The 14,840-nt window shown below is 39.1% G+C and overlaps 1 protein-coding gene and 1 non-coding gene across 2 annotated transcripts in view; one reads left to right on the plus strand and one right to left on the minus strand.

The window, feature by feature from the left end:
- Positions 1-14,840, plus strand: part of KCNQ5 (potassium voltage-gated channel subfamily Q member 5) — a 490,758-nt gene that overhangs the window by 276,505 nt on the left and 199,413 nt on the right. The gene's annotated exons all lie outside the window — the stretch shown is intronic.
- On the minus strand, positions 9,941-10,014 carry TRNAN-GUU (transfer RNA asparagine (anticodon GUU)). The gene has a single exon. It is a non-coding gene; the product is annotated as a tRNA-Asn (tRNA).

Consider the following 14,840-nt stretch of genomic DNA (forward strand, 5'->3'; position numbering starts at 1 on the left):
TGATCTCTGCTGCCAATGTGAAGTTCTGAATAGCCATTGTGTGCAGCATAGTGATATCCATGAAGTTAGAATTAACTGTGGGTTTTATTACAGTATGATAGTAACAACTGTTTGTAGGATTAGAGCCTAATCTATCAGGAAATAGCAGCCTTGCAACTAGTAAACTTCTGAAGGCAAGGAGCCCTGGCTACATGACAGATTTGAGCTATCTAGAGGTCAGGTCAACCTTTCCTGGTTACTATTTTCTTCTACCCTTATCCCAAAAAGAAAACTCTTCTCCATGGCTGAGAATTGTAGAACCTCCCAGGTGTAAGAGAGTTTAAGCAAATGGATGTGGGTTTTTTAAATTATTCTCAATTGTTTTGTGTGCAGTAGTAGCCAAAGGTCCCAATCAGAGTTCAGGCTCCATTGTAGTAAGCACTGAGAGTATGTCTACACTTGGAGCTGGGGAGGGTGTGTGATTCCCAGCTTGAGGGGACATACTTGTGCTATCTCTCATTGAGCAAGTGCGCTAAAAATAGTAGGGTAGCTATGGCAGCCTGGGCAGCAGCTCAGTCTAGGCGCCCAAATACATGCCTACAGGGTTTGGATGGGTTTGTGCCAATGAGACATTTTTAATGACAATGTCCCAGTCCATTAAAAATAATGCTCTTGAAATATATATTTGCCACTTCTGCTCTCCTTATAGCCCAATTTAAATGTTTAAAAGGTTAGTGACACTTCAGATACATGTACGCACTACACAGGAGTTTTGTTTACAAAAAGAGTTCAGCCTTGTGAGTGGAATGTAGGTGGCTTCAAGGCTAGTTTGCATATTTGGCAGCAGGACCAAGTATGGGCATCAGGAAACACCCTTTAAAACAGCCTGTACTTTCCCGCAGAAATCACAGATGGCCTCATTTTTAAATAGACCGAGGACGCAAATTCCTTCGAAATAAACAGAAGAGCCAAATATAATGGTGTCTAGGAAACCAGACAGTGACACCCTCAGAGACAACACAAAATACCACCATACAACTGCCCATAAATTATGGATTCAGTATTATAGAGTCAGTTCCCCCTACTGGATTAATCTGTTTCTATCCATGGAGTCACACTTTTATTCGTGTTGAATATTTAATGTATATTTTTGAAATCTTGTTTCTGATTTGCTTGTTTTTTGTGTTGTGGAATAGTTCTATTTAAGGGATGTAAATTATTAAGCAAAGATGTATTGTAAACACATTCTTAATCATTGGTTGCCACAGTGGGCTGGAATCTGCAAAGTGCATGTATAAGAGATCCTTGATAAAAGGGCAGTGAAGAGCACAAAAATTCTGTAACATAGAAGATACTGCATTATTTCACCAGTTGTGTATATGTGCGTGGTGTTCAAAACTCTTGCCCTTCTGCATTTCTTATCGGTACCATCCCACCTCTTCTCCCCCATCTCAGCCCAGCAGCATGGAGTCCATGGCAAGTTTTAAAATAAGGTGAAATGCAGCTGTGTATAGGTGTACATACAGTTGCATATAGATGTGGCACAGGACTCAGCTTCAGGTAACCAAAAAGGGTGAAAAACAAAGAAAAATAAACCATATCTTTCAGCTTGCCACTTCAGGTGCATGCACCTCTGGGAAGACTTTTTCTTATAAAGAACAAAACAGCAAACAGAGTTTGTCTCGCTTCAGCTAGAGGGGACGGGACAATAGTTATTATATAAGAATCTTGTAAGCAGAGTAATACTTTTGTGTAAAATGGTTCCAGTTCCTCTGTGCTTCCTAACCCAGTTTCCTTTCTGGCTTCTTTATATCTCTGCTCTAATGACCTCTCAGTTAACTCCTCCCTGCCTACCTCACTGAGGGTGATGGATCCCCAAGTTCTTCATAATTCCTCAGTTAGCCCATCAGAAATACTGAAAGGTTCTTCTCAGCAAAACCAAAAAAAAAGAAAAAAACACTGTAGGCCAAGCTGTTTTGGAAGTATAATGAGCCAAGAAAACTTTCAGAAAAGTTTGAAAAAGTCATTGACATTGATCTTTTTTAAATTCCGTGATAGTAGGATAAGATTTCTGATTATTTTTTCCACACTTCCCAGAAAAATTCTACAGCAGGATGACATGCAGCATATGAAACATCAGGGGTAGAAATTACTTTTTGGACAGGTTACAACAGGGTTTGCAAGTCCCTGTGTTTAATAGGAATATAGTTTTGACCTCAGCTATGCAATGGTGGTACATTTTAATAAGAAATATTTGCAAGATAAACTTGCAAATATTAAGAAGATGTTTTGTGAACAGCCACTCCTAGTAATGGATAAAAATTAAAACCTAGTGAAGCAAAAAGTTTAGACAGAAGAAATGACAGAACATTTTCACAAAGCTAAAACCATTCTGAGCCAAATCAGCTGTGAAGAAGAATTTAATCAGAAAGATATGAACGATAATTGGTCATCATTTAAGAACCTCAGTAGATGCCCAAAAATTCACAATCAAACAGTTGAGGAAGAACACTTTGCTGGTTAAAAAACTAACCTGGTTTGGAGGGGTAGCTATAAAAATTTAAAAATAATGTTTAACAAATGGAAGAAAGGGGCAGTTGATAGAAATTAATATAAATAAGAAATTAGGAATTGTAGACATTTGAAAAGGAAAGCAAATGGTCACAGGAAAATTCTATGGCCCGAAGAGCTAAGGACAAGAAGAAGGAGTTTTTAAAATATATTAGAAATAAAAGAATCCTGACAATGGTATTGATCCATTACAGATGGAAATGGTAGAATATCAATAATAATGCAGAAAAGGTAGACATAAGAACATAAGAAAGGCCGTACCGGGTCAGACCAAAGGTCCATCTAGCCCAGTATCCTGTCTACTGACAGTGGCCAATGCCAGCTGCCCCAGAGGGAGTGAACCTAACAGGCAATGATCAAGTGATCTCTCTCCTGCCATCCATTTCCACCCTCTGACAGACAGAGTTAGGGACACCATTCCTTACCCGTCCTGGCTAATAGCCATTAATGGACTTAACCACCATGAATTTATCCAGTTCTCTTTTAAACTCTGTTATAGTCCTAGCCTTCACAACCTCCTCAGGAGTTCCACAAGTTGACTGTGCGCTGCGTGAAGAAGAACTTCCTTTTATTTGTTTCAAACCTGCTGCCTATTAATTTCATTTGATGACCTCTAGTTCTTGTATTATGGGAATAAGTAAATAACTTTTCCTTATTTACTTTCTCCACATCACTCATGATTTTATATACCTCTATCATATCCCCCCTTAGTCTCCTCTTTTCCAAGCTGAAGAGTCCTAGCCTCTTTAATCTCTCCTCATATGGGACCCATTCCAAACCCTTAATCATTTTAGTTGCCCTTTTCTGAACCTTTTCTAGTGCCAGTATATCTTTTTTGAGATGAGGAGACCACATCTGTACGCAGTATTCGAGATGAGGGTGTACCATGGATTTATATAAGGGCAATAATATATTCTCAGTCTTATTCTCTATCCCCTTTTTATTGATTCCTAACATCCTGTTTGCTTTTTTGACCGCCTCTGCACACTGAGTGAACATTTTCAGAGAACTATCCACGATGACTCCAAGATCTTTTTCCTGACTTGTTGTAGCTAAATTAGCCCCCATCCTATTGTATGTATAGTTGAGGTTATTTTTTCCAATGTGCATTACTTTACATTTATCCACATTAAATTTCATTTGCCATTTTGTTGCCCAATCACTTAGTTTTGTGAGATCTTTTGGAAGTTCTTCACAGTCTGCTTTGGACTTAACTATCTTGAGCAGTTTAGTATCATCTGCAAACTTTGCCACCTCACTGTTTACCCCTTTCTCCAGATCATTTATGAATAAGTTGAATAGGATCGGTCCGAGGACTGACCCTTGGGGAACACCACTAGTTACCCCTCTCCATTCTGAAAATTTACCATTAATTCCTACCCTTTGTTCCCTGTCTTTTAACCAGTTCTCAATCCATGAAAGGACCTTCCCTTTTATCCCATGGCGTTTACATAAGAGCCTTTGGTGAGGGACCTTGTCAAAGACTTTCTGGAAATCTAAGTACACTATGTCCACTGGATCCCCCTTGTCCACATGTTTGTTGACCCCTTCAAAGAATTCTAATAGATTAGTAAGACACGATTTCCCTTTACAGAAACCATGTTGACTATTGCTCAACAGTTTATGTTTTTCTATGTGTCAGACAATTTTATTCCTAACTATTGTTTCGACTAATTTGCCCGGTACAGACATTAGACCTACCGGTCTGTAATTGCCGGGATCACCTCTAGAGCCCTTTTTAAATATTGGCGTTACATTAGCTAACTTCCAGTCATTGGGAACAGAAGCCGATTTAAAGGACAGGTTACAAACCTTAGTTAACAGTTCCGCAACTTCACATTTGAGTTCTTTCAGAACTCTTGCGTGAATGCCATCTGGTCCCAGTGACTTGTTAATGTTAAGTTTATCAATTAATTCCAAATCCTCCTCTCGTGACACTTCAATCCGTGACAGTTCCTCAGATTTGTCACCTACAAAAGCCAGCTCAGGTTTGGGAATCTCCCTAACATCCTCAGCCGTGAAGACTGAAGCAAAGAATCCATTTAGTTTCTCCGCAATGACTTTATCGTCTTTAAGCGCTCCTTTTGTATCTCGATCATAAAGTGGCCCCACTGGTTGTTTAGCAGGCTTCCTGCTTCTGATGTACTTAAAAAACATTTTGTTATTAGCTTTGGAGTTTTTGGCTAGCCGTTCTTCAAACTCCTCTTTGGCTTTTCTTATTACATTCTTGCACTTAATTTGGCAGTGTTTATGCTCCTTTCTATTTGCCTCACTAGGATTTGACTTCCACTTTTTAAAGGAAGTCTTTTTATCTCTCACTGCTTCTTTTACATGGTTGTTAAGCCACAGTGGCTCTTTTTTAGTTCTTTTACTGTGTTTCTTAATTTGGGGTATACATTGAAGTTGGGCCTCTATTATGGTGTCTTTAAAAAGCGCCCATGCAGCTTGCAGGGATTTCACTTTAGTCTCTGTACCTTTCAACTTCAGTTTAACTAACCCCCTCATTTTTGCATAGTTCCCCCTTTTGAAATTAAATGCCACAGTGTTGGGCTGTTGAGATGGTCTTCCCACCATAGGGATGTTGAATGCTATTATATTATGGTCACTATTTCCAAGCGGTCCTGCTATAGTTACCTCTTGGACCAGCTCCTGCGCTCCACTCAGGACTAAATCGAGAGTTGCCTCTCCCCTTGTGGGTTCCCGTACCAGCTGCTCCATGAAGCAGTAATTTAAAGTATCGAGAAATTTTATCTCTGCATTTCATCCTGAAGTGAAATGTTCCCAGTCAATATGGGGATAATTGAAATCCCCCACTATTATTGAGTTCTTAATTTTGATAGCCTCTCTAATTTCCCTTAGCATTTCATCATCACTCTCACCGTCCTGGTCAGGTGGTCGATAATAGATCCCTAATGTTATATTCTTATTAGAGCATGAAATTTCTATCCATAGAGATTCTATGGAACATGCGGATTTGCTTAAGATTTTTACTTTTAGACATGTTCAATAAATATTTCTGTTCTGTATTTGGAAAAAAACAGCTAATATAGTAATGATAGCACTTTTTCCATTCCAACAGCATCTCTGGAGGATATTAAACAAGAGGTACTAAAGTTAGACATTTGAAAATCAGCAGATCCAGATAACTTATATGCAAGAGTTTTAAAAGAACTGGCTGAGGAGCAATTCTGAACCATTAATGTTGATTTTCAATAAGTCTTAGAGAGCTGGGGAAATTCAGAAAACTGGAAAAAAGCTAATGTTGTGCCAATTGTAAAAAAGTAAACAGGATAACATGGGTAATTGTAAGCTTGTCAGCCTGATATCAATCCATGGCAAGATAATGGAGGGTTGATATGAGACACGATAAATAAAGAACTAAAGGAAGGTAATGTAATTAATACAAATCAACATGGGTTTCTAGAAAATAGATCCTGTCAAACTAACTTGATATTTGTATTAATTTACAAGTTTGGTTGATAAAGATAATAGTGTTGACATAAAATACTTAGACTTCTGTAAGGCTTTTGACTTGTGCCACATGATATTTTTATTAAAAACTAGAATGATGTAAAATTCACATGGCACACATTAATAGATAAAAATTGGCTAAATGATAGGTCTCAAAATGTAATTATAAGTGGGGAATTGTCTTCAATGGGATTCCACAGGGACCAGATCTTGTCCCTAGGCTATTTAACTCTTTTACCAATAACCTGGAAGAAAACATAAAGTCATCACTGATAAAGTTTGAAGATGACACAACAATTGGAGGAGTGGTAAATAATGAAGAAAACAGGTCACTGAATCAGAGTGATCTGGATTGCTTGGTAAGCTGGAAATCAGTGACTGTGAAAAAGATTTGGGGGTTGTGGTTGATAATCAGCTGACCATGAGCTCCCAGTGTCATGCTGTGGCCAAAAAAAGGCCAAAAAACCTGAGATCCTGGGATGCATAAACAGTAGGAATAGAGAGGTTATTTTACTTCTGTATTTGGCACTGGTGTGACCATGACTGGAATACTGTGTCCAGTCCTGGTGTCCACAATCCAAAAAGGCTGTTGATAAATTGGAGAGGCTTTCATTGAAGTTGAAACTAGACAAATTCATACTGGAAATAAGATGTACATTTTTGACAGTGAGGGTAATTTTACCTTTGGAACAGTTTACCAAGGGCAGAGGTAGATTCTCCACTGGTGACAATTTTTAAATCCAGATTGAATGTTTTTCAAAAAGATCTGCTCTAGGAATTATTTTAGGGAAGTTCTATGAGCTGTGTTTTACAGGAGATCAGACTAGATGATCACAGTGATCCCTTCTGGCCTTGGAATGTATGGAATCTCTGAATCTATGAAGCCAGTTGATACACTATTGTGAAAGTGTTTGTTGCTGTAAATGAACACAGGGGAAGAGACAAGGAAATATTACTGGAACAGAAGTAGGGAATGATAAGGGAAGGACGAGTATTCTCTATGTGTGAAAACAGTGTTTAAGAGACAATTGGAATAGAGAGAGGCCTGTGACTTTCAACACAGCAAGTAATGAGTGAGAATGAGAGAGATGATGAGGTAATTTGAGGGACCATGAGGGAGATGACACTGCAGGAGACAAAACAAGCAATAAGACAAATCAAACCAAAAAATATCTACAATCACAGCTGGGGCTGAGGAATTGGAGCTGCCAAAAGATAACTCATGCTATTCAAACTTCTCAACTGGCAACTGTAATCCCATGCTGGAGAATCAGAGCTCAATGCGCATGAATGGGTCAGAACACCATTCCACCTCCATCATCCATCCCAATCAGCTTTTGCCTCAGACTCAAGCCAACTTCTTCCCCCATCCTCCTCCCTTCTAGCTCCCAAGTTCCTTTCTCATCTCAACCTATAGCTTGCATGTTTGTCTCAGTTCTCATCTGTTTGTAGTTTTCAGCATCCTACATAATTCAATGAAACACCTTTTAGAAAACAAAAAAAATCAGAAAGACTATGCATTAACTGATATGTTACAGTAATAGTAACAGTTACATCCGTTATTTGAAAGAGAAACCCAAATGCTGTAGCAAAGGGCTATGTATTTGGTTTAAATGCAAAGTTGTATAAGTGGCATATTTGGAGGGAGGCTACAGTAATATAACAGCAAGTGCCTCCTTTGTAAAATATATATATATTTTGAAATGTATCTGCTGTCCTGTGGCTTACGGGTGTTTTTCAGAAATGTTGAATATTTTTTGTGTAGCAAATTAAAACTAGAGTTTTAATCTAGTGAGTTATTTCCTTGTTCCCATAATATAAGAACTAGGGGCTACCAAATGAAATTAATGGGCAGCAGGTTTAAAACAAATAAAAGGAAGTTCTTCCTCTCACAGCGCACAGTCAACCTGTGGAACTCCTTGCCTAAAAGAGTTGTGAAGGCTAGGGCTATAACAGGGTTTAAAAGAGAACTAGATAAATTCATGGAGGTTAGTCCATTAATGGCTGTTAGCCAGGATGGGTAAGGAATGGTGTCCCTAGCCTCTGTTTGTCAGAGGGTGGAGATGGATGGCAGGAGAGAGATCACTTGATCATTACCTGTTAGATTCACTCCCTCTGGGGCACCTGGCATTGACCACTGTTGGTAGACAGGATACTGGGCTGGATGGACCTTTGGTTTGACCCAGTATGGTCATTCTTACGTTCTTATGACAAGAAAATAACATAGTGCACGTTGTAAAAGTTCTGGAGCTGCCCCTGGCTGAAAAGTTGCAATGAATTAATGCAGTTTTTGGACAGAAATTTAAGGCAGTACTCTGACCTAAAACTGTTCTATGAGCCTCAGACATGATTGCTTAATTTTTCAGGTTGCTGTTCATTTTCCTCAAAGAGTAAATCACAAAACCAGTTTATTGATAAAATACTGAAAGAGCTATTTCACCACTAGCTTTCATAATCACTACATGCTTTCTCACTCTTTGCTGATAACACCCTAGGTTCCCAATTAAGCCAAAGAAAGATAATATTTGATTGTGTTGTGTGATCTTTAGCAGATCTTTGTGTAAAGGGGAGGCTTATTTTAAAGAAGTCAAAAATAAATTTCATATAATTATACAAACAAGTGTCTCTGCTTTCAGTTGTTTGAGAAAATAATTGGTTTTTGAGACAGAGAAATGCTTGAAGACTCTGCTAAATAGGTTGCAGCTGAGCATGCTTCTTTGTTCAGTTTGTTGTTTTATATGAAATGATAGGCACAATGTGATGTTAGCCACTGAGTTTGATATATAATGTATACGGATGTCACTGGGAGCATGGCTTCATGGGACATGAGACCACTTGTTGAAAGGAATTAGACTCGTGCTTTATTATTCTTGCTTTAACAGGAAGGAAAATGTCAAAGTAGCAGAAACTCTGGCCGCTAAGATATTAACAATACATTGTACAATCTGTTGTACATTTCACAATAAAGTTAAACTTCTCTATATGTCAATCATGCAACTACAGTGCAGTGTGTTTTAAGTGTTAAGTGGAGTATTTTCATGAGACTCAAGAGCAAGTTTCAGTTTTTGAACTCCATACTCTTATTTAGTGATCCATTCATTAGTCCCCTTCCTTCTTCTTCATAGCCTTCCTCGCCTTTCACCTCAAAAGTAATGTCAAAGAAAAATCTGCAGGGAAGCAGTGCTGTAGTCCACAATAGACTAGTGTAATTGTCATTGTACAATGCTGTTGAAATGTCTGCTCAGAGAAGGACAGTCCAGCTAAAGAACCTCTGGTAGCATTTCCAACATGATGGCATTCTACCCGTGTTTGACTGTGCCTTAATAAACTATTAATCCCAGATAAATTATTATTCATGCATTATCTGGAAGGAAGAATGTTCTTGTGATTAGGACGCAGGGCTAGAAGTCAGGAAAACTGACTGGTTCTATAGCTATCTGTGCCAAAATCTTCTGTGTCACCTTGAGCAAGTACTTTATTTCCTCATCTGTAAAATGGATCTACGACTACCTACTTATTTCACAGAGTGGCTGACTTAATCAATTACTGTCTGTAAAGCATGCCATTTCCAACCACCTTGGTGGATGATGGTTGATGCTGCACATGTTCCTTTTATGCAGAATGCCCAGCAACTAATCCTGTCATTCCAAAACTAAACTGGTTATGACAGAAAATCATAGAATATCAGGATTAGAAGGGACCTCAGGAGGTCATCTAGTCCAACCCCCTGCTCAAAGCAGGACCAGTCCCCAGACAGATTTTTGCCCCGGATCCCTAAATAGCCCCCTCAAGGATTGAACTCACAACACTGAGTTTAGCAGGCCAATGCTCAAACCACTGAGTTATCCCTCCCCCCAGAGGTGGCCTTTGAGGCTCCCAGCAGGTCTCGAGGAGCAAGGAAGTAGCATGGGCTTACCGCCGTCCCTGGGCGGTCTCAAACCACCATCCTTTCAGTTAACAGCTGAACGCGCTGACCCATTGCGCCACAGAGACACGGCTTGAGTGTTAAAGTATAACTAATTTATGCATATTTTGTTTCCATAGCTGGATTTCTTCCTTTCTCTTTTATTTATTATTATGTATTTCTAAAATCTTTGTGAGGTTGTTAGTATGGACTTTTCCTTTTTCCTTGTGAAATGTTACATATGCATACTCTGCTATGGGAGAATTGATTATAGTGACCCTCAGAGCCATGGTGTATATGAAGGTTACTATAATGTTATTTTTTAACAGGTATCCTTAATAGTTTTCGGTTTAATCTATTTAAAGCATCACATCATGATAGTTCTTGGCCTCGGAGTTTCATTTTTATAGCACTGCTGAAGCTGATGGCATACTGGCACTGGTCCTGCCTTTTCAGGTCCTTATTCCACCACAGCATTATTATACAATTTTCAGGATATCATTTTGGACACTGAGATGAGCTTTTTTGTTGTATTAGAAAAGAAAATTGACCAGTCAAAGTCCAAGGCCAAATTCTGCTCCTGCTTACACTCAGTATTTATGAACTCAATGGAGTTACACTAGTGTCACTGAAAGCAAAGTTTAACTTGTTCCCGCGGCATAGTAAGAAAATTCTATCCCATTGATAAAAAGCTTTATAAATAACTGAACAATACTTCTTATAATTACACATTTCAAAATTTCAAGTCTTTCATTCTTCACGATGGAATTCAAGCATTCCTGAAGAATACCTTCACATAGCTGGATTTACTTAATCTTTTCACAAAAAGAACAGGAGTACTTGTGGCACCTTAGAGACTAACAAATTTGTTAGTCTCTAAGGTGCCACAACTACTCCTGTTCTTTTTGCGGATACAGACTAACACGGCTGCTACTCTGAAACCTGTCATTAATCTTTTCAAATTGTCCTCACTGAAATTAAAGAGGCTCACTTGTGGAGGCCTATGTAACTGGAGCTTTTAAAATTAAGAGAACTTCTGTGGGAATTTGAAGTGCGTGTGAATAGAGTACAACATTAGGTTATTGTGGAATAAATAATCCAGATTTCAGAGGTCAAAGGGGATGGGGAAAGGGTTTTATTGCTATCATCACTAAATTCAACAAAATAATAGGATGAACGATTTGGATTTATTGCTGTAACTAGATATGGTATAGTGTACGTGTAGATCAATTCAGCATGATCTTACATATCTACTGCTTTTTTATTTTTCAAACCAAACGAATCGTAAATTTTGAATTAAACATATGGATGCTGTAGTCATGGAAACATGTGTCTTCTGTTCTTTCTATGCTGGGTAGAAAATGTAACTTTAACCAGGGGATCGTAGGGACTGTACTAGCTGTGAGTTGGTTATTACACAGGAAAATATGATCAAGGACTCAAATATAAGCCAGCATTTTTTAATGTTTCATATTAAAAATAAAATAAGTGGGATAATGTAAGCTGAGGATCCAGAGACTATAAACAGTACAGATAATAATGAGTTCTGATAATATATAACAGTAAATCAGTGTAACTAGTAAGAAAGGGGTAAAAGAAAAGATTATAGACAGATGGGACTTAATGGGCATTGTAACTATTGGAGGAAAACGAATAGGGGCATCTGAGGCATGGCAACATACGAATGAAATCAGATGATCCAGAGTGAGGCTGGGGAAAGGAAATAGAACAAACATAATAGCACCGAAGAAATAAGGGGAAAAAAGAGGAGAAAACTGGAGGAGGAAAGAAGGGTTCACAAAACCCTTTTCTTGGCCAGAACTGTGGAAAATGGAAGCACAAAGAATAGTTTTTGCTTTAAGTGCAGTTTGTGATCTTCTGCCAGGATTGATTCACTTTCAGTGACAGTGGCTGAGAGAAAGTGACAGTTGAGGCTTATATGAGGAGATCTACAAGGCAGTGCACTTTTCAAGCTGCAACATGGCACTAGCCCAGGACTGGTATCACAGGAAACATGAGTGTAAAACAGCACTGGCGGATACATTAACCACTGTCACTTTTACTCCTTACCCTTGCCTCAACAAAAGGAAGTCAGATCATAAAAACTGTGAGCAAAAACAATCCCAGCAAAACAAGACCCTGGTTGAATTAGAAATAAAAACCAGCCACAAATAACAATATATTGTGTGTATATATAATAAAACATAAATTTTACTTAAATGCCAAGCTACCCGGCATTTTCTGCATAGCTATCCCTCTGCTTCATCCCTAACACATCAAAAGAAAGCACCAAATTAAACTGAACTTCTTAAGAGGAAGCATCTGACAGATTTAGTTAAAAGCCTCTTCATAGAAGAATCCTAGTTAACCCCTTCCTTATTGTCTCATTTCCCTGCAGTAGTACCCTGAGGAATGTCCACTGAGATTAATGGAATGTGAGAATATGCTGATCCATGTACCATGAGCTGATGGCATTTGTTGGATATACAATAAATGGTTATAACAACGAGGAGTCCTTGTGGCACCTTAGAGACTAACAAATTTATTTGGGCATAAGCTTTCATGGGCTAAAACCCATGTCATCAGATGCATGGAGTGAAAAATACAGTAAGCAGGTATAAATATTACAGCACATGAAAAGATGGGAGTTGCCTTACCAAGTGGGGGGTCAATGCTAATGAGGCCAGTTCAGTTAAGATGGAGGTGGCCTATTCTCAACAGTTGACAAGAAGGGGTGAATACCAAGGGAGGGAAAATTACTTTTGTAATGCTAACAAGGCCAATACAATCAAGGTGGACGTCGCCCATTTCCAACAGTTGACAAGAAGATGTGAGTATCAGCAAAGGGAAAATTACTTTTTGTAGTGACCCATCCACTCCCAGTCTTTATTCAGGCCTAATTTGATGGTGTCCAGTTTGCAAATTAATTCCAGTTCTGCAGTTTCTAGCTAAAGTCTGTTTTTGAAGGTTTTTTTTGTTGAAGAATTGCCACTTTTAAGTGTGGTTATGTAATCTATCTGTGAAGTGGTTAGGACTGGTTCTCCATTTTGAGCAGTATGAATAATTGTCCTCTGAATAATGGATATTCAGGTGTTTCTCTGAGTGATATAAAGGAAAAGCATTTGTATGCTATTTTAGTTTTATTGTTATCAAACTGTTGCTTGATTTTCATTCCCTTCCACCACCATCACTCCCGGTCTTATATAAACAAACATGGCTCCATTTGCCTTACCCAGGTGTCTGTGCCCAGACTGAACCCAATGTTTGGCACTTGCTTGCTTCTCTGAACCAACTCTTTTATTCCTCGTCTGCCAGCTGTCTGGCACTGTCTCTCTTGCCTTAAGGAGATGATCTAGATGCACAGGATAATTTAGTGGGCAGGACCACAAGGCTGGTTTCACAAACGAGTATGGAGCCAAGGGCATCAGGAGGGCTTCTGCTTACTGCCATTTTTAGTGAGCTAGCGTGGGTACATTTGCACAAGCTACAGATCACACCTGTGGCTGAAGTGTAGCCATAGCCTTATTCTGTGTGTAGCCTTATTCTCATTTTTTATTTGGCTGAAGCTATTTGAGGACTCTGAATGCAATTCTCAAATAGTTTTGGTTGCCCAAAACTGAATATTTCAGTGAAATTACTGTTCAGCCAAAAAATTTCAGCTCTGTTCCATATTTCATTTATGGCAACAACGTTTGATCTCAAGTTTGTTTTTCCATAAAGATTATGCACTAGTTCAACGTTACTTCTCTGGCAGTTTTGCTGATGGCTTCTGTGTTTTAAAAGTATTGCTTAAGCATTTTCCCCCTTGATTTTGGCAGTTTACAGTCCTGCTGTCATTCTTCATTGCAGAGAGCAAATATGTAAGTGTTCTAATTGCCTAATTGAAACCAGCAAAAGATAGGATAAGTTATAGAGAATAAAATGTAACAGTAAGCTGAAGTTTAGAGCCTCATGAATTATTGTAGGTAATTTCTATTATTAGAAGTTTAATACACTTGCCAACATTCTAATTAGAGATTGGCTGGAGGAGTTTAGAAAGTCTGGTAGTTCTAAAATTGAGGACTCAAGACTTAGATGGGTTCTTACTCAGTGGTTGGTGTCATGATCCTGCAGTTCTTGAACCTGGGTCTGCAGGGTTCCCAGTTGACTGTAACCACCCTGCTCCTACCCAGTGACTTGCTACTAACAAACTAAGTAGGAGAGACCGTGAAACCTGAAGTTATATCACGGAGGGCTTCCGTAGGCCTGATTGGAGGAACACCATGGGCTATGATTGGTCAGGGCTTCTTAAAGAGAGGCACAGGAAGTTATCCACACAACGAGGCTCTACCTGGCTGCTATGTTGGACCCTTCCTTCTTGCCTGACTCCTGGTTCCTGCTTTCCTAACACTTGCTCCTGGTATCAGACTCCAACTCAGACCCTTGGCTCAACTCTGACCCTTGGTTTCAGCCAGCCACCTACATCGCGGCCCTGACAGTTTGGTATTTTAAAACAATTCAAGGGACTATGTCTTGGAGGAGTATTGGCTTGGTAAAAGTTTCTCCTTATTTCAGAATCTAATTTTGCTAATCTTTAGACTTGTCCACACTATGGAAGTTTACTGGGAGGGTGCGGGGAGGGGAAACTCCTACAGGTTGTAACACCAGTTCAGTAGACCCGAGGATATCATTACTGTAGATAAGACTCCTTTAGATAGATCCAGTGACTCAATTTAGACTAGTTTTCAGCAGGTTTAACTGGAACAATAAGTAAAATTGGATCCATTTGCCAGAGCCTGGTCTACAATAGTGGATCCCTCAGTTTCAGAGGTACCAGACTTTTCTGGAAGTACTTTAGGTAGGGATCCATCCTCCTCAGCTAGGTCTTGATCATAGCACTATGGTCTGAACCCAGCAAAGCACCTAGCCACAGGCA

This window comes from Chrysemys picta, chromosome 3, assembly GCF_011386835.1.
Source record: "Chrysemys picta bellii isolate R12L10 chromosome 3, ASM1138683v2, whole genome shotgun sequence".
Classification (NCBI taxonomy): domain Eukaryota; kingdom Metazoa; phylum Chordata; order Testudines; family Emydidae; genus Chrysemys; species Chrysemys picta.